This window comes from Neofelis nebulosa, chromosome 4 (assembly GCF_028018385.1).
Source record: "Neofelis nebulosa isolate mNeoNeb1 chromosome 4, mNeoNeb1.pri, whole genome shotgun sequence".
NCBI lineage: Eukaryota > Metazoa > Chordata > Mammalia > Carnivora > Felidae > Neofelis > Neofelis nebulosa.
Window position 1 is genome coordinate 131,161,360 of NC_080785.1, and position 27,051 is coordinate 131,188,410.

Below are 27,051 nucleotides of genomic sequence, written 5' to 3' on the forward strand. Positions count from 1 at the left end.
TTGCCTCTGTCATTGGACAGCTGCCTGCGGGGAGCTCATTGTTTCTGGTGCCAGTGTCTCCGGGAATTCGTGCCAGGCACAAGGGTTTGCTTGCATTTGCTGCTGCGTGGTGGTGGGGATGTTTGTGGGTGGCTGTTTTTTATTTTGGTTTTGTTATCTGCCCTTTGTAGTGGTAACTCTGGCATCATTTCTTGCCGCTCAGATGTTCTCTGGTTTTCAAGCAAGGAGACTTGAAAATGTACCAAGTCAGAGGGCTGTGTAAAAAGTGGTGTCTCAGAGCCAAGGCCGAGCATTGGTGATACGTTACGGTGTCCCCTGGGCCTTTGTGTATGCAGTTCCCTCCATCTGGGGGGGTGGGGGGGTGGGGTGGGGTCCAAACTTGGAAGTTGACAGGAGGAAGTCGGCAAGTGAAATGCATCAGTTGGGATGGTGGGCCCTCACCTCGTTGTCGCTGTGGGGACAAATGTTAGTTTCACGCGGCCAGATCTCTCCTTGTGTCTTCCACAGGAACGAGAAAACTTAAATAAAAAAATGTTGAGTCTTGATTATTAAATGTTGGAAACTAAATAAAAGTGAGGTCTATCTAGTCTGCCCAAAGCAAAACACATTTTTGGACCACGCTGGGCTCTCAGGTCACTGATATGCAGTTTTAGATCTCTAACAGAGCCCCTGGCCCGCCCCCCCCCCCCGCCCCGCCGCCACCTTCTTTTTATTTCAGATTACAGTTTCAGGGATGTACCCTGTCTGTCCCCTTCGTTGTAAATGAGGAGTCTTTCTCTGCTGCTGTCCTTCCAGTGGCCTAACCTAGCATTTATTTTCCTGGATTTTAATACTCCTTGTGCTTCTCTGTCATTCCCTGGACTCTGGTTTCTCCCCCCTGTATGTCTCTGGTCTTGGCACGCAGCGGATACACCCTGAGTGATTGCCAAGGGGACCTTGGTGCAAGTCGGGGTAGGGGCTGGGGGTGGGAGATGTCCTCCTTCCTCAACGGGTATGATTTTTCTTTCTTTGCTCATTTGCATGCATTTGGTTCGGTGTGGGTGGCAGAGTCAGGTCATCTCTGTGCTCTCAGATGGCAACTGTCATTGTTGATTATGCCATGTGACTTTACCTGAGTTGCTTTGGAGAAAAAAATAATAAATGTCATAGAAATTTCAATTGACTTGTCATTGCCAACCTGCTTTGGTTCCTAGAGGCTAAGTGGAGACGCAAGACCGACAGGTTTCTGATACACACTGTTGTCAGCATTTTGGGGATGCCTGACTTACTCATTCCTTTCCAGAACATTTTAGATTTGAAGCCATTTTCTTGAGGGCAGCCACACACTGACATTTTTAGGCCAACCGGAATCGTGGCGTTTTGTTGGCTGTTCTGGGAAATGTGGGGGAAAGGCCCCCTTCCATCCTTGTAAAGATGTCCTCAAATCTAACCCGAGTGACAGACGGGGACTATTTCTAATGAGCCGCCAAGAGGTTTGCATCTGATATAATCCTGCAAGGATTCCTGTGGAGTTACATAAGATGGGCTTTCCCTCCTGTTTGGAATGAGAACACTTAAAGGGGTCAGCCAGTTTCATGCTGGGAAGTCACTCTGCGCATATGCTAAGAAAATGGATATATGTTTTTGAAAAATGTGAGCTCTTTTCCATCATTGAAAAGGAATGTAAAATGATCTATTTTTCAAAAAGGTGTAGAAATTGATGAGGCAAACAGAAGTCTGTGAGTGGTTCATTTATGGGTTAGCAGAGAACATGTTCTGTGTTTCAGACACTCGTAATAAGATGAAGAAATGTCCCAAGATAATTGCAGGGATGTATGAAGTTTATACGGAATGGTGTGTGTGGGGGGGTGGTTGGCGGGGGTGTGCTCATGAGCTTTCTTTCCTTCTTTCTTCCCGTCTGTCTTTGTGTGTGTGCATTGTTGTGTGTGTGTGTATGTGTGTATTTTTTTTTTGCTTTTTTTCTGTACTTGGTTGTAGATGTTTATCTAATTTTAATGTGACATCAAAAGATTGAGTGGTCACCTACCTGGCTCTTAGTTGGAAAACTATGCCCTAGGAATGTTTTGACATGTGTTTGTTGCATTTAACACAGGCTCCTTTGAGAAAGATACTATATTCGGCAGGTCCTGGCCACTGCATTTATGAGAAAGTATTTTGGCCGCTGGAGAGAAAGAACAAAGCATTTGCTTATATCCCAGTGAGGCTGGTCAGCACCCTTACAGAGATTCAGCAGCAAACGCACATTTTGCCACGTAAAGCACCGTTCCACAGTATCATTCTGGGTTTTACAAGCGAGGGGGGAATTGGGCTTTTGATTCGATTCTTTGAGGCATCCCAAAGACTGAGTCTTTAATGGTTTAAGCCAAAGAATAGAATGAAAAGGACCCCCAATTACGTAAATATAGAGGTCACTTGCCTGAAACCAGAGAAAGTGTGGGAACATGATGATGGATAACCCAGGACGGAGGGGTGAATGAGTAGAGACGGGGTCCTGTAAGAAGGCCCATGACTTTTCAAGATAATTCTAACTTTAGTTACCAGAAAGTTAGGAGGCTCTGTGCCTTGGCGTCAGACTTAGATTTATGGCTGTCTGGGCACTTGATCTGCATAGAGAGAATGAGAACTGGAATATGACATCTAAGCTACAAGGCTTTTCTGTGATGCTCTTCTGTAGATGGTCTCTGTAGGAGCAACTTTTACCTCTTTTTTGTCTCCGCAGCCTCTGCAGAGCTCACATATCTCTGTTCCCTCACTTTTTTATCCCCTCTTCTATCGCTACCTTCATGTGTGCAGACACGCGGCCAGTTCTTGGAACTTATTGTTTCCCCCACACGTTGTATAGAGCCTCACATATACTAGGAGCTCAGTAAACATTGGTAGAATAAGGCCATAGAAGGAAGGAGGGTGCATGAGCTAAGGTCATGCTAGCTGCTGTAACAGATAAACCCACACAGACGTACTGGTTCAAACTAAGTAGGTATTTTCCCCCTGACTGCCAGATCCTCTCTTCCAAGCCCTGTCTCCATCCATATTACTCTCTTCTGCCTTGGGTTTAACGTTTTGGAGGTTTGAGGGGTGCCTGAGTGGCTCAGTCGGTTAAGCGTCCGACTTCAGCTCAGGTCATCATCTTGTGGTTCGTGAGTTTGAGCTCTGCATCGGGGCTCTGTGCTGACAGCTCAGAGCCTGGAGCCTGCTTCAGATTCTGTATCTCCCTCTCTCTCTCTCTGCCCCTCTTCCACTCACACTCTGTCTTTGTCTCTGTCTGTCTCTCTCTCTCTCAAAAACAAACCAAAAAAAAAATTAAAAAAATTAAATTTTGGACGTTTGAAAAAAGAGCAGGGAGGATCGCATACGTGAAATTTTTATGGGCCAGTCCTGGAAGTAATGCACAACACTTCTACAGATACTCCTCTCAGGGAAAAAAAATGTTCAGTGAAGGAGAGACCAGAGCCAAAGAGTCATCTGTGACTTTATGTTCTCTTATGGAATTAGATTATATAATTGTTGGGAGGGCAGGGGTAGTGTTTTCTATATATTCTTCTGTTTCATGATGTTTCTAAGCAAATAACAAAAGTGGGAAGGTTTTTGGTTGACTGACCTTGAGCTGGAGTTTTCCTGTCTGCAGAAGAATTGTGTTTGCCTAACAAGGGTAGAAATTTGGAGTCAGGGAATCTTTTTGCTGCCCATGACCTGATGAGATCATCTGGTCCAGCTGGCTGTATTAATTATGTTTTTTCGAGTCCTTTGAGAGATGCATGTACTTAGATAAAATGCAAAAGCAAAACAAACAGCAAAAACCACTGTAAACTCTCTAGCAAGATTCCCTCTGATTTCTCCAAGTAGTTATCCATGAGGAGAGTAAGTTGGGAGTTTTTCACTGGGGAGGGTTTATGATTCTACTATGAGTTTATCGTTTCTTAAATAGCTAGGTACTGAGTAGATTTGAAACTTTGAGGTCCCATCTAGTGCACCTAGTGGCTTTCTAGGGGACAGCCAGTACTGTCCTTTATAGACCAGGGGAATAGCACAGAGTAAAGTTCAAACGGTCATTCAGTACAGGTAACAGCAGCTCCAAACACTGCCCGCTAATTTCTTTCTTTTTTTTTTTTTTTTTTTAATGTTTGCAGTAACCCACTGAGGTTGGTTTCCCATTTTACAGTTGAGGAAACTGAGGCCTAGAGAGATTAAGTAGCTTGTTCAAGATCATGTGGCTGACTAAGCGGAGGAGCTGGAATGTGAACCAGGCAGCACAAGGCGAGTGTATTCTGCAAAAGAGAATGCCTTGTCTTCTAATAGGAGCAACATTTGACTTAAGGGAAAGGCAAAGCTATGCCATCATCACCTTGCACGGAACAGTGGCCGTTGTCTGGGAATGATTGGACGAAAAATCTCGATTTGATTGGAGCCGTTGTTCCAGTGGTAGTAAAATAAACACCATTTCACTGACAATTATTATAATAGACATTTCCCTGACAGTTAATAAAGTGGTATAGATACTACTTGATAATATAATCCCGGTTGCCAGTTTGACTGCTAAACCCAAGAAAGCCCTGGGCAGTGGTAGACAAATGCATTCTCGCATTGTTACTTATTTAACTCATGTCACACATGACTAGACAGCATTTTCATCATTGAAAGTGTTTGGTTATTGCCCTCTCTTTGACGCCGTGAGCCTATATGGGCTTGGACTTGTAGATGTGTTGTGATTGTCATCTGTTTGTATTTTGTAGTGCAGCGTCTCAAGTGTGTGTGCGTGTGCGTGTATTTGTACACATACATATATACACACATATATACTTTGGTACACCACCCTCAGGGTAGGCTAATATTTTTAGTCAAAGTAAAAGATAGTATTTTAATCCTCCTTTCTGACTACTTAAAGCTCTCTATTAAAAAATGGGTTATTTTCTGAGTACCAACTAGCATGGCTGACCTCATTTCCAAATTGGGAAGCCATGTTTTTCTCATACTAACAATGCAGCTATTTGAAATCCACCGAAGGTGAAACAGAAAGCACGCAGTGGCTTCGACAGGTGACATAGTTGGCACTGGGTAGGTACCTCACAAACGCTTGTTAAGACACTAAAAGAACCGATGAACTCACGAAGCAATTAAATGCATCTTCTCCTGTTAATTTTTTTCTCATTTTTCAAGAAAATAACCAAGTTAATATATTTCAGGAGTGAGATTAGGTATGAGCTCATTTAGATGTCAATATAATTTCAGACTTGTACAAAAGTTGTAAGAACCGTACAAGGAATCTCTGTATAACCTTAGGCTAGAGTCACCAGTGAATACTTGGCTCTTTTGGTTTATCCTTCCCTTCCTCACTACCTCTCTCCTTTCTGTCTCCCACATATACTCTCTCTCACACTCACACAATGTGTTTGCCTATCATCTTCCTTAATTGTTTGAGAGCCAGCTTTGAGACCTCAGACACCTTTACCATAAAATACTTCGGTGAGTATCTATTTCTAACATGGCTGTTCCCTTACACGACTGCAGTGCACCTGTCACCTCAGGAGGTTGAACATTGATTCCAGGCTGTCATCTCACTTTGTCAGCGTGGCAGTAAAGTCTTCTTTGGCCATTATTTTCCCCGGTCGAGGATCTACTTTGCACTTAGTCGTCATGTCTCTTTTATAAGTTTATACTTAATGAACATGTGATTAAACAGAATCTATGATGGAGTTTCAAATGAACAACACCGGCCATCTTTCTAATCCATTCTCCCAGCGGCAGACAAAATAGTTACTGAATCTCAGAGACCCAGGGTATCCTGACCCCTTGTTCCTCCCTTAAAAAACATGAGGACTGTTTTGTTGTTGTTGTTTTTGTTTTTCTGGCAACATTCCTTGATAATAAGTCCCGGGGTCTCACAAGCCTAGCAGCGGAAATATTTTCCTTAGGTTGAATCAACAGAGTTGAGCTAGACAGTACTTAGATTAAGTGCTGTTCTCTTTATGGTGCTTGATCCTGAAGTCCCTGTTTTTTTTCTTCTGTGGCCTCACAGCCCAGAAGTTGCTTTTTCTGCTTTGCTCCTGTCTCTCCTCCTCCCTACACTTCTTTAATTTCACAATGGGAATTTGCAGTGATGTTAGATTGGCTCCGGCAAAGGCATTTTGATGACCCCTGTCTCGGATCATTATAGGAACTAATAAAAGCTTGGAAATGACCGTTACTCTGCATGCGTGATCCCAATGACTTGTGGCAAGCTCAGCTGTCTAAATATGCGGGGTTTTTTTTTTTTTTTTTTTTTGCTGTGTAAATTTTGATCAAAGGGAAATGCATATACCATTTAGTTGAATGTTTCTTTTAAATTTGATCACGTCTGAGTGTAAAACAATAAACAGAAATAAAATGGCGTTGGAAATGGGAGCTTGGGGTTTGGAAAGAATGGACGTGTTGGACCGCGTGGACGCTTTCCGCACCCACGTGCTAGAGTCAGCATCTTGTTCTGAAGGGCATGATGCTTTGTCCTCATATTCACACCCTGAGCTTTTTGAGTGAAAAGAAAACTTAAATGTATGTGGCATGGCTATCTTTATGCTGTTGGATTAAAATTTTGACTTCTAGAAAAAAAGCAGTAATTGTTACATTTTCTTTTGAAGTGTGCTGTGGATCTGATTTTTATTCAGTTACAGTTTTGCATGCTTCAGGTGTGCCTTTCTAGTCTTCGGGCTGGGCATCTTGTTAGGAAGTGGAACAGAATGTTGAAGGAAGGGTGAAAGGTTGAAGGAAGGGCTGCCTGTGTTAGCCCCTTCCTGGGAGCGGAGAAAGTGAAGTGACTGCGTCCCAGATGGAAGAGTTGAGCCCCTTGCCTGGGTGACCCTCCTCTCCCATGTCACCATGTGCAGGACATAGAGTGGTGGTGTCTGTGCCGTGTCTTTGCTGCATGTAGACACGTCTGTTTTTCTTCCTTGTTTCTGGGAGGCCAAGACAACATGCCCTGGCCTGCGGGAAAGACCATCTTCTCAGAATGTCCCCTCTTCGGGAGTCGTTCATCTCTTCAGTCATTCATTCAACAGGTAGTTACTGAGTGCCTGTTTTGCACCTGCCCTTGTTCTAGGAGCGTGAAGCACTTGAGTGGACAGAGCAGATGCTCACCCCTGTGGATGCTCATATCCTGGAGAGAGACAAAGGATGGGAACCGAGAGACGTTAGAAGTGCATCATGTAGTATGTTAGGGGGCACGTGCAGGGGGAAAAGCAGGGTAGTGGGTTCGGGCAGTGTTGTGGGATAGGAGTGTGCTGTGTTTTTATTTAAAAAAAATTTTTAACATGTATTCATTTTTGAGAGACAGAGAGCATGCGTGGGGGAGGGGCAGAGAGAGAGGGAGACCCAGAATCGGAAGCAGGCTCCAGGCTCTGAGCTGTCAGCACACAGCCCGACGTGGGGCTGGAACTCAAGGGCCACGAGATCATGACCTGAGCTGAAGTCAGACAACTGACTGAGCCACCCGGGTGCCCCTAGGAGTGGTGGAAGGTGTTTTTGAGCAAAGACTTGAGAGGAGGTAAGAGAGTTAGTCCTGTAGAACATTGCAGGCAGAGGGGATCCTTAATGCAAAGGCCCTCTGGTGCAGGGCATGTCCTGTAAGGCTGGGGGGCAGTCAGGAGGCTAATGTGACTGAGGGAGTGAACCAGGAGGAGATCGGTGGGAGATGGGCTCTGAGAGCTAACTGGGTCCTTGCCATTAAAGGACTTGCCTTGTACTTGAGTGTCCTGGTACTACTGGAGGTACTGACCTAATGTAAATTTTAAGAAGATTCTTGCTGCTGGGTTGAGAGTAGACTGTGGATGCGGGTGGGGGCGGGGCTAAAGAAAGAGGCAAGAAGAATTGTGAGGAAGATTGTATAATCCAGGGGAGAGGTGTTGGTGGCTGTGACCAGGAAGCTGGTAATGAAGGTGGGGAGCAGTGGTTGGATTTTAGATCTGTTTTAAAGGCAGGTTTCATGGGCTTTCCTAATAGAATAGATTCAGGATTTGAGAGAAAGATCCGAGACGAGATTGACTCAGAGATCCCTGGCCTGAGCATGACTAGTAGGGTGTAATTGCCAGCAGTTGTGATGGGGAAGGATAAGGATGTGTGTGGAGGCTGTTTCCGGGAAGATCGAATTCTGGATGTGTTGCCTCTGGGGTAGCTAGGCGTCCCAGAGGACGTGTTGTGGAGGCAGACAGGTAAGCAGGACTGGAGTTGAGGAAAGGAATGTGGGTTGCCCTGTGTGCCTGCAGAAGCTGGAAATGCCTGGTAACTTTTGCCCAGGCAGATTGTTTTCATGTCACCCTAAAACTGACCTACTGGTTATTCAGGGATCCTCCTTTGCACTGCTAATCCCATGTGATCCCTGTTAAGGAGATGCTCAGTTTAACTCCTGAAGGTGATGTTTTCTTGGCTTTAGGTGTTAGCTCTTGAGCTTTGCAGGGCTGGGGTGCCGGTGGCACACTCTCAGAAAAAGCTGTCAGAGTCGGAGAAAGCCTGAAATGAATGCAGACCTAGAGACTGTCTTTCTCACCCCTCACTGTGGGAGGACGAGAGGGTACCCGGATGTGGGGCCGAGTGGAAACTGGAATCCGACTTGGCTGACTCCCCGTCCCGTTCTCTTTCTGCTCCACTGAGCAGTGAGCAGCTCCTGTTTGAAGAGGCATTCGGAAAGTGGATAATGCAGTGCTCTTGCTTCTTTCACCCATTTATCCATCTTTTCTCACCCAGGAAAAGTTGGATTGCCTTCTGGAAAGAAGACTGCTATTGCTTTTCTGTCTTAAATGTGTGCCTCTTGGGTGCTCATCAACAGGGCTAAATGAGACTCTTCAGGAACATCCATATGACGCTTTTGGTAACAAAGTAAAGAGGTAATAGTTAGGGAGGGTTAAGGATTCATTTTCAGGTGGGGATTTCTTCCTCTGTGTGCCTCCGGTGGAGGCAGGATGTAGCTCTCTTGGCTTTCTGCTTTGCCTGTCGGGTATGTCTTCTCTTGGTTCTTTTCTGGAGAGGGGGCCTAGGCTGTACTGCCTGTCCCTAGGCAAGATGAAAGGCCATTTAGGGGCCAGGTATATGACCCTACCTTCAGTCAGGGCCTATATCCTGTCTCTAAGGTACCACTGGGAGGCAATATAGCACAGTCTGAACTAGATTCAAATCCTGGTTCTTTACTTAATTAGTATGTGACCTTGAGCACATTACTGAACCACTCTGAGCCACAGCTTCCTTATTTGTGAAAGATATGGTCGTACGTTGGAGATGTGTTGTGAGAAGCCAAATGAGAAAAATGTATGTCAAGGGCCAGACACTGCACTTGGCACATGGTAAGTGTAGAATTAATGCAGCTGTTACCACCATCACTGCTGGCATTTCCTCCGGTTCCTACCTGCGGCTTAGGCCAGTTTTGTTAAGATTAATTTAGTTTCCAAAAAAGATGTGCTAATTGGATTATTACATTTTCATGCGTTTATATTTATATATACACGCAGAGCTTTGAAATCTACACATGTATATATTTATCCATTCAAGTCTCTCTTGTAAAAATCTGTAAGAATTATATTTTTGAGTCATTGAACCATGATGAAATTGTTTTTCAAAAAAAGATTCGCTATAAGTGATCATTATGTAAGCCATCAAGATGGAGAATATGGTGGAAATGGAAGTTAAAGACACCATCAGAAAGAAGCCTGATGTTCATGCAGGGCTATTCGTAGAATACACATTTTTATAATCTGGATTTCTAAAAACATTGGCACTTGCCTGCATTGTTTAGGGCTGGATGGCACAGACAAGGCTGTTTTGGGGCCGGGATAAGTATTTTTTTGATTAATGCTACAACTTGTAGACTTGTAATCACGAGTGACTTATCAGCAGCTTTTCAAAATCTGACATTCCGCACGGAGTGCCCCAGCGAAGGAAAGTTAGCACTCTGTGAATGCTTTTACAGTTGAATTCCACACACATGAATTATGACAAGTGAGGCGACTACTCTGTGGTTTGTTGTGTCTGGTCTGGTTCCTACTTTTAAAGTTGCAGTTGCGTTTGGTCATTTGAAGCTTATTTTCACAGTCTGGCCAAGCCAGCAGGGTCCCGGGGCTCTGTAGGGGACATAAACCGCCAGCCTTTAAGTTAGAATGCTCAGCAGATAAGCATTTCAAGACTGCATTGCATCATACAAAGGGACTTATGGGCTTATTTAACATATACTATTTGACTTAATTTAGATATTTAATGGAAAGAAAAGCCTCTTATTATCACTGAAGGAAAGACCTGCCAAACATTGTGAGGCTCAGTTGAAATATTGTAACGGATGTGCGGAGTGCAAATACATTTCACGGCCTTACATAATGGGGGTGTTTAATAATAGTTGTTTCTTTAAATTTAGCGCATGTATCTTAGATATTTGCACTTTGTAAATTATACGCTGTGGATCAAGAAACTCCCGTTGCGTGTGTGTGTGTGTGTGTGTGTGTGTGTGTGTGTTTTAAAAATTTGTTTTAATGAAGTACGTACTGATTTTTAAAAATGAATTTCAACTGTGATTTATGTTTTTTTCATGAGCCCAGATTGGGGCGTCCATGCCAGGAATGAACACTTCCCATCCTGTCTAGAAAAACATAAATGTGAGCAGTAGCTGGATCTGCTGACCTGATTGGCCACGGCTCCATGGAGCATTTCACTGCGCAGGCATTGGCCTGCTGTGTAGATGGGGCGTCTAGGAGCAGTGGGGTGGTGACCTGTAACAGCTTGGGGAAGGCGCACCTGGGTGTCTGGACGGAGACCTGACCATGTTGCCGCCCCGTGTGCCTGCAGCTTTCACAGACATTGTATGCGCTCAAATTGCCAAGGCACACAGTCAGCCGGGTCCCAGTTTGATGTCCACTCCTGTTTTTCCAGGACACGGGGAGCTGTTATGGGGCTGAATTGTGTCCTCCCTGCACCCCCCCCCCCCCCCGCCAAATTCATAGGGTGAAGTCCTAACCCCCAGTATCTCAGGATGTGACTGTCTTTGGAGAGAGGGTATTGATGGTGTTAATCGAGGTAAAATGAGGTTATTAAGGTGACGCCTCATCCAGTATGACTGGCGTCCTTGTAAGAAGATGAGATTAGGGCACAGGTGCACAAAAGGAAAGCTTCAGGAAGACATATGGCGAAGGTGGCCATCTATAAGCCAAAGAGAGGGGCCTCAGAAGAAACTAAGCCTGCTGACACTTTAATGTCAGACTTGTAGCCTCGGTAGAATTAAGAGAAAACAACTTTGTATCCTTGAAACCCCCTAATCTGATACTTGGTTATGGCTGCCAGAGAAAACTAATACACAAGCAAATCCCAAAGTACAGGAGGGCGTGGGTCATTTGAAAACGTCTTTTCCATATTATGATCCAGTGTTTAAATATGGAAAACAGTGACAGGAAAACCTTTCCTGGGAAGAAAAGCTGTAAGTTTGACCAAATCCGTGTGGTGGGCAGGGTGGCCTTACTGGATGCCAAAGCAATAATACGGGAAATGTGTGTTACAGTGGGCCGCCCCCCGGGGCAAGGGTCCCATGTACATCATCTCTTTCCGTTCCTAGCACAATCCTCTGAGGTAGAATTGTGATCTCTGCCTTACGAGTGAGCAGACAGGCTGGGAGAGTCAGCAGGGTAGGAGCTGGGGTTCAGCCAGGTAGTCCTGCTCCAGGCCTGTCCGTGTTGTTGCTTTGCCAGTCCTGGGAAATTAGGGGTTAAAGAAGGGTGTTTGTCCGATCTCTTATGATGATGAGTATAAAGAGACTGGGCACCCTCCCTTTGGACGCGTTTTGGTCCCATCTCCAGAGAGAGGCTGTCCAGTGCGTTGAGTGCCTTGATGGTGTCACTGGTAATAATAATCTTCACGAGTATCGCAGGGTACTTAGTATGTGTGAGCCCTGATCTAACTAAAACATGTACGTACTGCGTGTTTCATTCTTGAAGCAGCCGGAAGCAGTTCTCGTGAAACTTCTGATGGGTCCACACCCAGGGGATCTGACCCCAGCCCCTGAGCCTCTCACCACTGGGCATCACTGCCTCCTGCACAGGGTTGGTACTTGCCCAGCACTGGCATCTGTCACAAGGAAGGGGAAGAGGGTAGCTGATGTTTAGGTTTTGAAAACAGAAAAAAAAAATTCTCTCTTTTCCCCTTATTACAAAAGCGATTTATGATAAACGTAAAACATTTTAAAACCAAACCAAAGCAAAAATAAATAAAAATTATGTATAGTCCCATCCCCTCGTGAGAATTACTGCTCCTGCCTTTCTGTCTGCCTTTATAGTCGCTTTGCTTGGAAATATACTTCCTGTGACTATAAATATAATAATATTTTCACGAGCAGCAACATTAGTTAGAAAAGAGCAAGGACTTTGGAATAAGACTTGGGTTTAAATCCTAGCGTTCTAACTATGTGATGTTGAACAAGTTACTTAATTTCTTTCTGTCTTTAAAATGGGATAATAAACAGGTAAAACTTACTTCATTGGGGTTTACGGTAAATAGTGTGTGTAATGTTCTCTTTTGTAGCAACTGGTACACAATAAATACAGAAATCATAAGTTTAAAAAGAATCAGTTTTTGTAGCTTAGCAATATATCATTCAACAGATGTTGGTGAACAGGTATGATTGGGGATCATGTTGCCTTCTGTGTCCTTGTCTATTTTTACAACCCTTTTAAATGTCTGCGTAGTATTTCATCAGTATGAATCCACTTGTACTTAATTTTCAGTGGACATTTATTTTCCCCAGCTTTTATGTCCCATAGGCAATATGGTGTTGTGTTTCTTTGCAACGTTGTAACTGAATTTTCCCCAGTGATTACTGTTGCTTGAGGATCAATTCAGGGATGGACAGGAATGGCATGATTTGAAGGCTGTTGAAGCAATACCATCTCATCTCCTAAGTTCCCCTGACCCTAGCTATGCATGAGAGGGCCCGTTTCTTTCTTTCTTTTTTTAAAGTTCCCCGTGTTTTACTACTGTAAACATGTCCTTGACTTACTTCTTTTGGTAAGTTTTTGATGTAATATTAGATTGATGGACACAAAAGAAAAACGGGGCATAATTACGCTCTGTGGGTCACTGACTCAAATCTGGCATCATGAAGGAAGAACAACGGCTCTAAGAGTTGAGAGAGGAGAGATTGGGCACTGGTGTTCAATTAATGGTGTGGTCCACGCAAAGTTGAGGACAACACCTGTCATATAGGGAGCCCTTACCATGGGCCAGCTATTGGGTGCATGCATTCAACCCGTAATGTAATCTTGACAGCAGTACTGTGGCGGGGGAGGGGGGGGGTGTGTGGATACCTGGGGAGTCTTTTTAGCCCCGTTTTCTAGATGTAGAAACAGGTTTAGAGAAGTTAGGTAATCTGTCCAAAATCACAAATTAGGTTACTCTGTGACAGAGCTAAGAGTTGAACTCAGGGGCTCAGACTCTCAGGTTCCTGTTCTTGTCCTGAGGTATGAGAAATGGAGATGGAACCAGAGACACAAGAGCCAGCGTAGAAACCAAATGAGAGCTGAACATGGCGGCTGGCTGGTGTCGGGCCAAGGGCGGAGTGGAACCCCTCACGGTTTCTGGCTTGTTGGAAAAGAAGGAGGAACTTAGGGCAGACACAGGGAGACGGAGAGGAGGAGCCAGTGTGGAGAGTGTGAGGTTTCAGATGGTATATACGGGGCCACGGAGACTGGGGCTGGAGATCTGCCAAGAGTTGTAGTAACAGCACTTACCCTGTTTTAAGGCTTACGTGCCTTATTCCACTTAATCCTCAAACCACTCCATGTCATAGGACCCGTCATTACCTCCGGGTTGCTGCCGAGGAAACTGAGTCCCAGAGAGCTTGAGTAACTCGGTCTGTGAGTGTCACAGCCAGAAATGGACCTCAGGCAGCCAAATTCTGATGCTCTGGGCCAAAATAGATCAGGAACTAGAACTCCATGGGGAGTTTGCAACCTGGGATGTATTTGTTGCAAGTGATCGCTCCATGCTTTCGAATTTTGCAGCAATTATTGCCTGTAGAATTCGGCTCGCAGGCCGAATTAATCGTGTCCTCCCCGTGACACGGCTCTTATTTAAATCACGTACTGTTATTTAACTTCTCATGCTAGGAAGACAGCTGTGCTTGGATGTCCCTCTTCCCAACCTCCAGACATGGGTACCACAGTTAATTGGAGTTTGACTGAATTTCACTTGAGGAGTCTCATCCTGTATACTTGAGACAGGTGCCTTTTCTGGAAGGGAAGGGAAAGGAAGGAAAGGGAAGGGAAGGGAAGCGTTAGGGCAGGAAGGAGGGGATGGTGACCCGTTCTGCAAGTCAGAAGGAAATGAAAAACCAGAGAGGACACCAAAAGCAGCACTAGAAAGCATCCCTTTTGCACAGGTAGTGGACGGACCAGATGGGTGCCTCAACCACCTGCCCTAAACCCCTCTCCTCCACGTCTCTGTTCTCAGTAGGGGTGTGCCATACAGCTTCGAGGCCATGATACCCAGGCTCACTTGACTCCTTGCTTTTGCCTTCCTAGGATTTGCCTGGCTGCAAACAGGAAGCCAAGAACTTTAGCGGAGTACTCTCACTAAGGTTCTAACCCCTGTATTCCCATTTGGGCTCTGTCTTGGGAGCTGTTCCAGAGGTTCTCATGTTTCCCATTTGAGCTGTTGAAAGAACAGTACTGTAGTATTTGGTGCCATTCAGGGAGGAGGCTTGGCTTCGAGAAACCCATGCCTCTGTCACTTACAAACTGTGGCCTTGGGAAAGGATTCGCCTTCTCTGAGCCTCAGAGCCCTGTGAGATGGTCGCGCTTACTTGTGCCACTGTTGGAAGGCTTATAAGAGTCTGGGCAAAATGATCAATACAGAGCACTGGGTGCTCTCTAAGACTGGGTTGTCTTAGAACTGGATGTCCTCAGGAGATTACCCAAAGGCCTTCCAGTCTGTCGAGCCACCTGGGTGAAAGGCCAGCATGTTCCTTCTTGTCTTGTATTTACAACAGACATTTCACCACTTTGACTCTTTGACACTTTTGCTTGATGATTTGGTCCTAATCATCAGCACTTCTGGTCTCCTGAGGCTTTTCCAAACCACGTCATTCCAACCCCCTAGAATGCGCCCTTTTTTCTCGAAAGGAAATGTGGCTGTCGGATGTGGGACAATTGTTTTCTTCTTCTCTACTTACCGTTGTGATTAGTTTTTTGATTTTTTATTTATTTATTTATTTTTTTTTGAAACTCTGTGAGAATTGTCTGGAAGTTCTTCAGTCATTTCATTAGTCATTTAAGTTTTTTGGTTTTTAAGATTGAAGGCAAATTACTTTGAGGCAGTGGGTCAGATGGACGTGGCTGGCTGGGTAACCGTAAACCTGCTGAGTCAGCCGTCTGCTCAGACAACTAAAAGCCGAAGCATGTTTGATGACTAGTCACTGGCCAACGTCACGCCAACTCAGAACTTCATTTCTGCTCCTAAGTTGTGGGAACTTGGATGCCTTTGTGGGTTGTTCGAAAGCACTCCCAAGTATTATACTGATTGGATTCTGAAGCCTTGAAGTGTCGGTTATCCCCTGCAGTGGTGTTTGTGATTTGAGGCCGACGCATAATATCGTGACATGGTATCGTTCGGAAAGGTGGGATTCACTGCCGTTAATTCATAGGAAGGGAAACCCAGGCTCTGGAAACTCACTGACTTGCAAAAGGTCTCAGACGGTTGGTGGCAAAGCTGGGGCAAGGTTTGCTCTTTCTGCTAATGGGTCATGCACTAGCCACCCTCCTGGGTTATTGCCCTTCTGCTGAAACTACCTGGGAAGCTGTTTATTTTGATTCTTCTACCTGGATTGGAGAGACTGTCTGAATGTCAGGGATGGTGGTTGCCTCCAAATGCCCTCCTGACCCCCTGTCAGCACATTATTGCCTTGGAAGAGAAGTCTGTTTAGTGTGAGTGTTCTCTCTTGCCTCTGTGCTGTGTATGTCATCCATGTTGGATGGGTGAGTTGCTATATGGGTCCCTCAGTGTGGTAACATCATCTCCCTACAGTACCATACGTGATGAAATAATCATGCTTAGTAAATGACAATGTTTACCTTACTCTGGTACCACAGCCTTGACTGTTTTGTCGTTGTTTTTTAACTTCCTCAACTTGGGCATGAATTTAAAAGATGATTTGAGGGTATGTGGGGATATTATTTGGTTTAACAAAGAATTTGGTCTCTATGTTTTTATTCCTTTAAGTAATTTGTGATTAACCTCAAAGGCCTGTGGTAAGATGGCTTTTGTTTCTAGTTGGAATATGGTGACACAGAAATCTCTTAGAAGAGAGATTTGGCCCAACTGTAGTGGAACTTCATGTTTCATCCCACAGAGTGAGTCTCGTAAACAGCGCTTTAAAATCCTTCTTCGAGACCGTTGGTTTCCTCAAAAAAAATCCCCCCCCCTTAACTCTTTTGTGATATTTTCCTTTTTTTCCAGTAATGGAGGACTTTTCCTTTTTACAGTTTTAAGCTGCTATCTTTTTCTTAATTGTGAAGCAGGCAAAACTCATCCCAGAGAACAAGTCTCAGAAGAATTGCACTTGATACTGTGACCCAGTTGGTTTCTTCATTCTTTGAAAAGTTGTTTTATTGCCCCTTCCCCCCACTGCAGTATCGTATACTGATTATTCAACCGTAACTTGTCACAGGCAATATAGGTCCTGTTAACAAGCTCTGATGTCCTCACGCATAGCTTCCCATGGAAGGTTACTGCTGGGGAAACTGAGGCTTGGGCTGTCTCCTTCCTTTTTCTACGGGACCTGCCATTGTAGTTTTTCCTTGTTAGTAACATCATCACTATGAATGTCGTTTTTTTTTTTTTTTTTTCCAAATTTTTTTTTTCAACATTTTTTATTTATTTTTGGGACAGAGAGAGACAGAGCATGAACGGGGGAGGGGCAGAGAGAGAGGGAGACACAGAATCAGAAACAGGCTCCAGGCTCCGAGCCATCAGCCCAGAGCCTGACGCGGGGCTCGAACTCACGGACCGCGAGATCGTGACCTGGCTGAAGTCGGACGCCTAACCGACTGCGCCACCCAGGCGCCCCTATGAATGTCGTTTTTGTTCTTATCCGATGGAGAGGCTTGCTCACAAACAAGGCATCTCAAGCTTTTTTTGAACAGATACATAGGGATTGTGTCTCTAGTGAAAGTGAAATAATGTAATTTGTTTTATCACCTTGAGTTGTTGACTATGGATTGTCAAAAATACGTTTTGAAATTTAAAAGTGTGAAAAACAAGTGTGCTGGCTATCAAAAGAGCTCTCCCCTCAAAGTAAACATATTTATAGAGCAAGACTCAAAACAAAATAGTTGATCGTGATAAGGCCAGCCAATGAAAAGAAAGTAAACATGTTTACCACAAAAGCCTTATAAAGAGCCCAGATGGCATCTAGCTCTCTGTTCACTTGACTGTTCTTCCAGAGAGCTACTGAGGTTCCCTTGGGCCTTGGGGACAGAGACACCATTTGTCCTACCAGCGGGATACCCACCTTGTACAGGCTCTACTTACTTAGCTTAGCCTAATTTGCCAGTGGGAATGGAATGTTAGTATTTTGAGCCATCGAAATGAACCAGCTGGGGAAGGTATTTGTGAAATTGAGCCTGGAGTTCCTGTGATTCTTAAGTAGAAACTTGTCACAGGTTGGATGCCAAGTTGGCTTATGGGGAGTCTTCCTGGCTCCCTGAAAGGGCCTCAGATTAATGCCACATGTAATGACCTTCTGCCCCAGATACTATAGTGTAGGCACTGAGGATATAAAACATGAATCACGCCTAGCCCTGCCTCACCCAGTGGATTTTGGCGAAGGAACCAAATAGCTTGAATAAGAAGTCAGTAGAAAAGACAAGGGCATCCTGAGTGATGCAGGGCATTTCGGGGTACTGAGTACCATGGAGAGTGAGTGGTAGATGATGTAAAAGAGAGGAACTTGAGAGAGGGGATGCTGGATGAGGTAGTGGTGGCTTGCCTCAGTACAGTCCAGGAGCAAGTTCAACAGAAATGACCTGCTGAGAGGTGGCTCAGTGGGAGGTTGTGAGTGGATTTTCAGATTTCAAGGTCTTAGAGGTGGAGCACTTCTGAAGGATGGGAAGATCCAAGTTTTGGCCATGCCCTTAAGTATAGAGGAAATGGCAATGTGGTTCATTAGCATTTAATGAGCCCTTACTGAATGTGGGCAAACATTATCCCAATTTTCAGTTGCAACTTGACCGGAGTTGCGCTAGTCAGTGGCAGAGCTAGAATGGGGCTTAGGCAGCCTTTCCACAGCCCATGCTTCCAGCTACTGCGCTGTACTGTTTCTCGGAGGGCTTGGAATCTTTTAAGTTAAGGAAGTTCAGATAACGAGGTGTATGTTCACTCATTCAACAGATTTTTTTTTTTGAGTGCCTTATTTGTACCAGGCCTTAGGTAAGCATTAGCCAGGCTGTTGGAAGGACCATCTTCATGGCTATTGAGGTTGATAGAAGTGGCCACACCGGATGGATCTAGACACAAGTTGTGAACCAGATACTAAAATACCTGAAACGATATAGAAGAGTGTCCTTGATATTCAGAAGTGAAAGCCATATGGCTGTGCTGGGAACAATGGTTCCCTCTCATGTGATCATCGAAAGAAGGGTTTGGAAGGTTGAAGGAATCATGGTGGAGAGAGACCATGGTTTTTTTCCTTGGAGGTAGATGATAGGCAAGGTGGGCTGTTAGCAGGGCAATAACTTGGTTCTAAGAAAGGGAATTGGTTGCTGGAAGTCAAGGGATGTTGACTGAATGGCTTTCTTCTTGAAGGAAGAAGGAAAGTTTTGAGATTTTTCATGATGTTGGTAATGGAGGGTGGTGGGAAGAGGTGAGCATTGGAGCCAAGGTGAAGTTTCTTTAATACAGAAATGGGATTTGGGGATGATTGGAAGGCAGCAGGATAATGGTGCTTTTTATTCTCTAAGAAGGGGTTCCATTTAAATCACTTATTTTTCATAGCAGGGTTTAGACATAAGTTAGGTTACTTATTGAGGAGATAGGGAGAAGGGACAGACAAATGCAACAGGAAGACAAGACTCCAGGTTTTAAGGAGAATGTTAAGATTTTTAGTAAAGGAAGATCAATAAACAAACAAGCACAAAAGGTTTCTGGTAGAGCCTCAGTGAACTAGAAAAGTAATTACATGGGGGCGCCTGGGCGGCTCAGTCGGTTAAGCGGCCGACTTCGGCTCAGGTCATGATCTCGCGGTCCGTGGGTTCGAGCCCCGCGTCGGGCTCTGTGCTGACCGCTCAGAGCCTGGAGCCTGTTTCAGATTCTGTGTCTCTCTCTCTCTCTGCCCCTCCCCCGTTCATGCTCTGTCTCTCTCTGTCTCAAAAATAAATAAACATTGAAAAAAATTAAAAAAAAAAAAAAAAAAAAGAAAAGTAATTACATGGAAACCATATTCCCCATGTGTTCTAATTAACCTAGTGGGTTTACTTAAAAGCTTGTTTTTGAGCATAAATATCAAAAAGTCCTCTGATGAGTTGAAAGAAATCTTGCTAGTGAAAGTTAAGCAAGAGAAGAGTGGTTAGCTCTAGAGAATTTAAGTGAAGTGAAGTCAGGTGGGCTTGCTGAAGCCAAGAACGTTCGTGTGGTTGACTCTTTTGGTTAAATTTGGTTGACCATTTTTACTAGAACTTTAGAACTTAGCTCTTCCGACAGAAGCTTATTTAGGGTACATTTGAGGTGATTATTATTTTAAAAGCAGAAGTATTATTTATTCTTCTTTTCTAAGCCTTATTAGTTGAGGCAGATTGGCATTTTATTTGTGAACTGACAACACACACTTTTTTTATTTTTTATTTTTTTTTGCAGCCGGTGTGCTTTTTGAACTGGGTTCAGCATTGTCAGAAAGTTATTCACGGGAGTTGATGATGGAGCCTGCTCCACCCACTTCTGTTCCCTTTCTATTTTGGTGCCATTTGCAACAAAAGAAATGAAGTTAATAAATTAGAGAGGGATTGAAGCTCTCACAAATGCTCTCCTTCCCATCAGGTTGTGTAACCGATGAGACAGAGTGGGCCCACTCTTCCTGTAGCACATGGGACCTGAAGGAACATCCGTGTAAATCACAGGAGATGGCCTTGACCTTGGGGCTCCCAGGTCTTTTGACCAATCTGATACAGCTGCATTAAAAAGCCTATAAATATATACATTTGTGGGTGTGTACATTCATGTGTGCATTTGTGTATGTGTATACTTCATACATACATGTATATTTGTATTTACATGTATATGTGTATACATGCTTATATCCTGTGGCCATGTAAAATACCAGATTTAGCCTTCCAAAGCCAAAGGAGGTCCAATGGACAGCATGTTGAATTTGAGTTTTGTGTCAGGGCCCCCATGGGAAAAAGATGGCTTTTATCTCTCCTTGGGCCTGGGAAGGACAAGGGAAGGGCAGGTAGTGGTTGTGGGAAGGTGGAGACTATATGGAGGGGGCTGGGAGACATCACCTTTCATAGAGGGACTCAGCCAATCTGCATTTCCCTGGAGGGAAGGGAGCCTGGGCAACGGATGCCCCATCTTCCCTGTCCTCCTAAGATGAGAAGTCCCTTGGTTGTATCCAGCTGGAAGCCAGAGGACACGGGTATCTAGTGGTGCAGCCCTCCAGGGCACAGAGCGAGGTGGGGGGGATGATGGGCAGAGCATCTGGAGAGGCACATGGAAAACCATGTACTGTGTTTTGTTCTGTGAACTTCCTCGAGCTTGACCCTGCCATACTCACTCAGATAACCCGTGGGAGAGGTCAAAGTGGCCAACGATTTCCCAGGTGTTCAGGATGACGAGGATATATCTAACGTCTGAGAGTGGTGGCATTGGAAGTGTGGTGCCTACACCAATTGCACCAGCATCACTTGGGAGCTTTCTAGAAGTTCTCAGGACCTAAACCTGGGCCTATTGAATTAGCCCCTCTGGTGGAGGGGCCCAGCAGTCTCTGTTTTATTAGCCTTCCTGGGGATCCCGGTGCTTGTTCAAGATTGAGAACCACTGCTGGATGTGTTCAGGTGTTAGATGGGGGGCAGGTAATGCTAATTTGCTAAGGTGGCCACTGTTAGCTTGCTTGGAAATGCCAGGGAGGGGAACGTGTTCTGTATCAACCCAGGACAGACTTCCTGTCCTCCTTTTGTAGGATGTTTCTGAGGATGCCACAGAAATGGAATAATGCATTGCATTTAGGCCGTGGGTGCTAATACCCAGTGCAGTTCATGCCTTTAATTTTCAAGTTGCCCTCAGCCATACAAGGAAGTACCAGGCCAAGCCCTAGACTTTTGGAGGTTGTTTTTGAAAAACAGATGCAAATACAGCCTGTGCGGTTGTTGTGTTCCCGGTGCCTGGCAGTGTTTGGTAAACAACTTGATTGCTAGGTCTTGGCCTCAGGGAACCACAGCTGCTCTCTCCAGCTCCCCGCAGACTTTTGTACTGAGCAAGGATTGCTTCAGGGAAAAATAAACAGGGGAGAACAAAACAAGTAAACATCACGGTTGTTTTGTGGCTGCCTCTACCTGTTTTCCTGGAGCTGTTTTGCAACCACAGGCCCTGGGCTTTGGTTCCTTAAAAAAGAAAAAAAAACCAAAAAGCAAAAAAAACAAGGCAAGACCCCACGGCATCCCAGGCTTCTTTCTCTGTGGTCAGACTGTGGAGGGGCCACGGGACCTGGAAAATCTGGGTGGGGGCCCTTGCAAGAATATATGCAATTTTAAATATGGAAATTGAAGGGGAGAAGGCTTTGTTCTTTCTGATGACCCCCAAGATGACAATCTGGTTTTTCAAATCTCTAGGAAAACAGATTGAATATGGCACGATTAATGTTTCAGCTCTTCTAGGCTTTTCTCTAAAATAAGTTAATGGGCTTTTAATTTATTGCAGCTCCTGATTGGTAGGGTTGAGACTGGGTTGCTGCCCCCCCCCCCCCCCCCAACTCCCCTCAAGGTGCTCTCTCCCGGGCCCTAAGGAAGAGGAAGGCTACAAAGTCCTTTTGGTGTATCAGCCTCGGGCTCAGCCCCCTGCTGGCTGAATTCCTGACCCTAAAGTGGTGGAGAGCATTGCAGCGCCCCTCAGAGTGGAGGGACCCATCTCCATCGGAATTACCTGGGTGTCTGGTCGAAATGTAGATTCCTGGGACCTGAATCTCTGGACTGGAGGTGGGGGGGGGGGTGGGCAGGAGTATGCATTTCAAGCTGGTGCCCCAGTTGCACACTCAGGTTTGCAGAACAAGGCCTTGGTGATTGATACCGCCACAGTGTAAATAAGTGAGCTGGGGTAGGGAGCCTGTGATGTGTTGCCAGACTTTTGAATTTATTTTAAGAAATTTTTATTTTTGAGACATGCACATCATTTTGATGCACTTACTTTTTTTTTTAAGTTTATTTATTTTGAGAGAAAGAGAGGGAGAGTCTGTGTAAGTGGGGGGGGGGGGGAGGGGGGGCAGAGAGAGAGGGAGAGAGAAAAATCCCAAGCAGGCTCCCTGTGTGGGGCTCAAACTCACAAATCCGTGAGATCATGACCTGAGCCAAAATCAAGAGTCTGACGCTTAATGGACTGAACCACCCAGTCACTCTGACGGATTTCCTTTTCATTCACTCACAAGTTTGTTATTTTGGCTCCCTCTTTCTAACTAAGTCAGAGAACCTTCTTCCCGAAATCATTTTCTTTTGGCCTAAATGATATACCTCTTTGTGAATGTCCTTCTAGAGAGATGGTGAACTTCTGTTTGTCTGAAAAGATCTTTATTTTATCCTCATTTTTCAAAGAAATTTTTTTTCTGGCTATATAATTCTAGGTAGACAGTTTTTGCCTCTAGGCACTTTTCTGGGTAATTTATTTGGATGTCTGTCTTTGCTTCTGTTTTTTTTTGTTGTTGTTGTTGCTTAAATTTTTAACTTTTTTTATTTCAATGGCTGTCCTTTTTAATTTCTGGAGTTCAGAATTTTGGTTATAGAGCTTGGTGGAGATGAAATTCAGTTCTGGGGCTTTTGGACTCTTAAAACGTATACAAACAAAGCATAGTGGTACATGGTTTTTATTCTCATATATGTGGGGTAACTTGAATGGTTTAGGAAATCAAGCAGGACAACACTAATGGTCAGACCCTTAGAGCACGGTGTCCTAGCTGGAAACCTGCAGCTTTTCCGAGCATGAACGAAGAGGAAAGCTGCATGAACGAAGAGGAAAGCTACATGAACTCTTCCACCCCCCCTTCCACCCCACCCCCTTGTGCTGCTTTTGAGGGTGACTTGTCTCCTCCTACCCACCTGCAAGCCTCTGAATATGCTACTTTGGTTTTGTGGCATGCCTTTCCCACCTCACCTTCCTTTTCCTTCTAAAACTTGTTCAAGATAATTCCTCTAGAAAGCCTTTATCTACCCAGACACCTACTATGTTGTTTTGTGTTTGCTTGTACAGCTTCTTTGTGCTGCTGAATTTCTCTAGAAATCACTGACATGGAGTGACCTCAGCAGTCATTTGGTATAGGGGTTGCAAGTTCCTTCCTTCTCCTCTGCCCCTTCCCTTCCCTTCCCTTCCCTTCCCTTCCCTTCCCTTCCCTTCCCTTCCCTTCCCTTCCCTTCCCTTCCCTTCCCTTTCCTTCCGTCTTTCTTTCTTTCTTTCTTTCTTTCTTTCTTTCTTTCTTTCTTTCTTTCTTTCTTTCTTTCTTTCTTTCTTGTTTGCTTTCTCTTTTCTTTCTCTCTTCTTTTTCTTTCGTTTTCTTTCTTCTTTATTTCTCTCATGCTGTTAAAAGATTAGCTACTATCTTTGAAAAATCCTGAAATTTTACAAAATGGTAATGATTCCTGCCTTTGTTTGTACTCGTGGAAGTTCTTGAAGCCCTGGGCTTATGTTTCTTTGTGGCAATAATTGGCTTTGGTGTGCGCCAGCTGCCCTCTTTAGCTGAAAAACTGCTCGTCTTCCAGGTTGCTACCTTCCCCATAGCTCCCTGTACCTTACACACCTGGCCTATTTTGCTCTCTTGTCTCGTCCGCCTGGTCTCTGTGGGGTACAGTAGCTTTCCCTGTGTGAAGCAGGAAGCTCAGGGTCAGAAGGGCTAAGGATCTTCTACAAGACCTTGCAGCAAGCTTGAGTCAGAAGAGTGTCTACTACAAGGCAGGTGCTCAAATTGTTTGTAATAATGTATTGGCTGGAAAATACAGAGTTCTTGTGAGTGCAGTTCGTAGAGTCAACCCCCTGATACAGTGTGATGTTGGGCAAGTTACTAAGACTCTGCCTCAGTTTTCTTATTTGTGGATTAAGATTATAACATTGTCTACCGGGAACTAAGTTGTAAGAATAGAAGTAGATGCAATAATTGTTGTCAAACACTTAAAACAATATCCAGCACATAGTGAGTTTCCGGTCAATAGCCCTTATTTTTTTGTAGGATGTTGAAGAATGACTTCTTTCGATGGTTGATTCATTTGTTGAGCTGGTAAATCTGTATTGAATGCCTGCTGTGAGCCAAGCGTTTTTCTGAAGTTTTGAAGTACAGCGATAAATACGACAGAGATGCTCCCTTATCTTGTGGAGCTCATATTCAAGCGGGGAAAACAAGCGAATACATGAGAAAAAAGTTTCTAGGTTATGACAGAAGCTCTGGAGAAAGCGAATAGAGTGATATCACTGAGAGTCGCTGGGGATCTAGCCTATGTAGGTAGGCAGGACAGCCTTCTTGCAGCGGCCTTTGCCCCTAAGATCCAGTGATCCAGAGAAAGCCATTTGTGTAAGGAGTAGGCTCATGGCATGGCATTCAGCATGGAAAAGCAAGGGCTCCAGTCCTGAGGTGGAAGAACATAGCTTGCTTGGGGTGGAAGGAAGGCCACTGTACCTGTGTTGTAGCTGAAGATTGGGTTGGTGGCTGGAGGTGTCAGAGAAGTAGGAAGTGACCAATTTGCAGGGCCTTGTAGGCCACAGAAGGATGTTTGGTTTTTATCCTAACGATGGCAAACAACCTCAGCCCATCTCTTTTTGCTGTGTGACTCCAAGTTATGCTTATACACGCAAAAGTTCGAGAAACAGTCATGTGTAATACATTTGGCAGATTTCCCTCGTAGTTGGAACTGTACTCCCTGGAGAGAAATGGAAGCCTTCCATGGGCACCCAGGGGATGCTGTCAGCCGCCCAGGGTGGCAGCTCACCAGGGCTGGGCACTAGTGCCAGGGTGAGAATTCTGTGCATGTGCGAAGAAAGCCCTCTCTGCCTGTAGCACATCTTCAGTGTTGATGGCAGATCGATGTAACAGTGATACGCGATAAAACTCTTTTTAATCAGGAATCTGAAAGGAGAAGCTAATAGCTTAGCTTGTTCAGAATAAATATACTTTATTAAAACAAAACAAAACAAAAAAAACAAGAAAGCTAAGCAATAGAAGGGACTTGGGGAGCATCAGTTACTGCCCCGATCTTTGCACATGAGGAAGCTGGCATCCTGAGATAGTAAATAGCTTTCCTGGGGCCACACAACGGGTGACAATATCAGGTTCAGAATTCAGGCTTCTCCACTTTGAGGCCTGTATATTACATAGTACGTTCTGTCTTGATGGAGATACCTCCCAGAGGTTTGCTCCTTCAGTAACTCCTGTGCCTTTAAAAAATTATTTTGGAGGAGAAGTGTTCATTATTATTTAAAAATAATTAAAAAAAAGGGGGGGGGTGCTAGGTGGTTCATTCGGTTGAGGGTCCGACTTTGGCTTAGGTCATGATCTCACAGTTGATGAGTTCGAGCCCCGCATCAGGCTCTGTGCTGACAGCTCAGAGCCTGGAGCCTGCTTTGGATTGTGTGTCTCCCTCTTTCTCTGCCCCTCCCCTACTCATGCTCTGTCTGTCTCTCAAAAATAAATAAACATTACATTTTTTTTTAATTATCACTATTTAAATTTTCATGTTTTTTCATCCTCTAGGAAGATAATTACTTAATAGGAAATGGCACACTTATCCATGTAATATTTGAGTTAAAACACCTTATTGTTAGCTAAGCACTCTATAATGGGACATGATATTTTTGTAATGCTAAAATATGTAAAATATTTTGCACCGAATCTAGGATAAACAAAACATTTCAGTGTATGTGTTGAAGTAATGGGTAGATGTATCTTTCACAACAGTATTTCCGGTTCATATTTTACAACATCACATTTGATATATTGATCTACCCTCATTTTAAAGGTGTTTTCCCCTACCTCTAGATTCTATGTCTGCCTTGCTGTTTTTAAGTTTAAGGAAGTGGTGGTTTTAGAAGCTACATCTTAGTTATGTGTAAAAAATATTTTTGTATTGCAGTGTCCCAGGACCTTTTGCTGACAATTCCAGTTTCCAGACGGAACATTTGGGCAATGGTGAAGGCTTCCAGCCCTTCTCTGATTTGCTGCCAACCATGAACGGGTGGATGTGATGCTTGCTGGCCGAAAGGGTAAGTGAACTTTTATGATTATTTGTGTGAAAATTCACAAGACAAAAAAGTGGCCGCAGGGGTCACACACAGTGCAGGAAATTGATAGAAGTCCTAAGTTCATCATAACAATTGCATACTGAGGGTGAGAGATTCTCATTTTGAAAGAAGGGAGCAACTCGTGATATTTTTTTCTGCTGTAACCCTCTTGAATAACCCCTGCAGTGATCTGAGGATTTATCAAAGGCATAACAGGACACAGGAGAACTTATCTGTGTGTGTGTGTGTGTGTGTGTGTGTGTGTGTGTGTGTGTGTGTGTGTTCATACTGTGAAGGGTGGGCTATCTAAATTATGAACCACATGCATAATTAAAAGAATAATTACTTTTTTGGTCCTATCATAACTCAGCAAAAAAATGAGCCACCGTGGTATAAAAGTATAATGACCTCATCTTGGGTTTTAGAGGAAATTTAAGGCTGATTTGTTCATTAGGAAGGTCTCATCCCAAGCTTTCCACATGATAAGGGCTCTTAAGAAAGATACTGGACTCTCAAAGATATTCAGAAAGATGAGCATTTTTTTCAATCATTGTTCACCTAAGATACTAATTGTAGTTTTTAAGGGAGGTCAGAAGAGACATGATGATC

General features: G+C 44.3%; 2 protein-coding genes across 2 annotated transcripts in view; both read left to right on the plus strand.

Annotated features, from left to right (window-relative positions):
- EIF4E3 (eukaryotic translation initiation factor 4E family member 3) overlaps positions 1 to 26,420 on the plus strand; it is a 225,658-nt gene extending 199,238 nt beyond the window's left edge. The window contains exon 8 of the mRNA XM_058728795.1: positions 26,295 to 26,420. The gene's annotated coding sequence lies outside the window, so the exon portion shown is untranslated. The remainder of the gene's footprint in view (positions 1 to 26,294) is intronic.
- Positions 26,348 to 27,051, plus strand: part of FOXP1 (forkhead box P1) — a 511,285-nt gene continuing 510,581 nt past the window's right edge. Inside the window, exon 1 of the mRNA XM_058728782.1 lies at positions 26,348 to 26,424. The gene's annotated coding sequence lies outside the window, so the exon portion shown is untranslated. The remainder of the gene's footprint in view (positions 26,425 to 27,051) is intronic.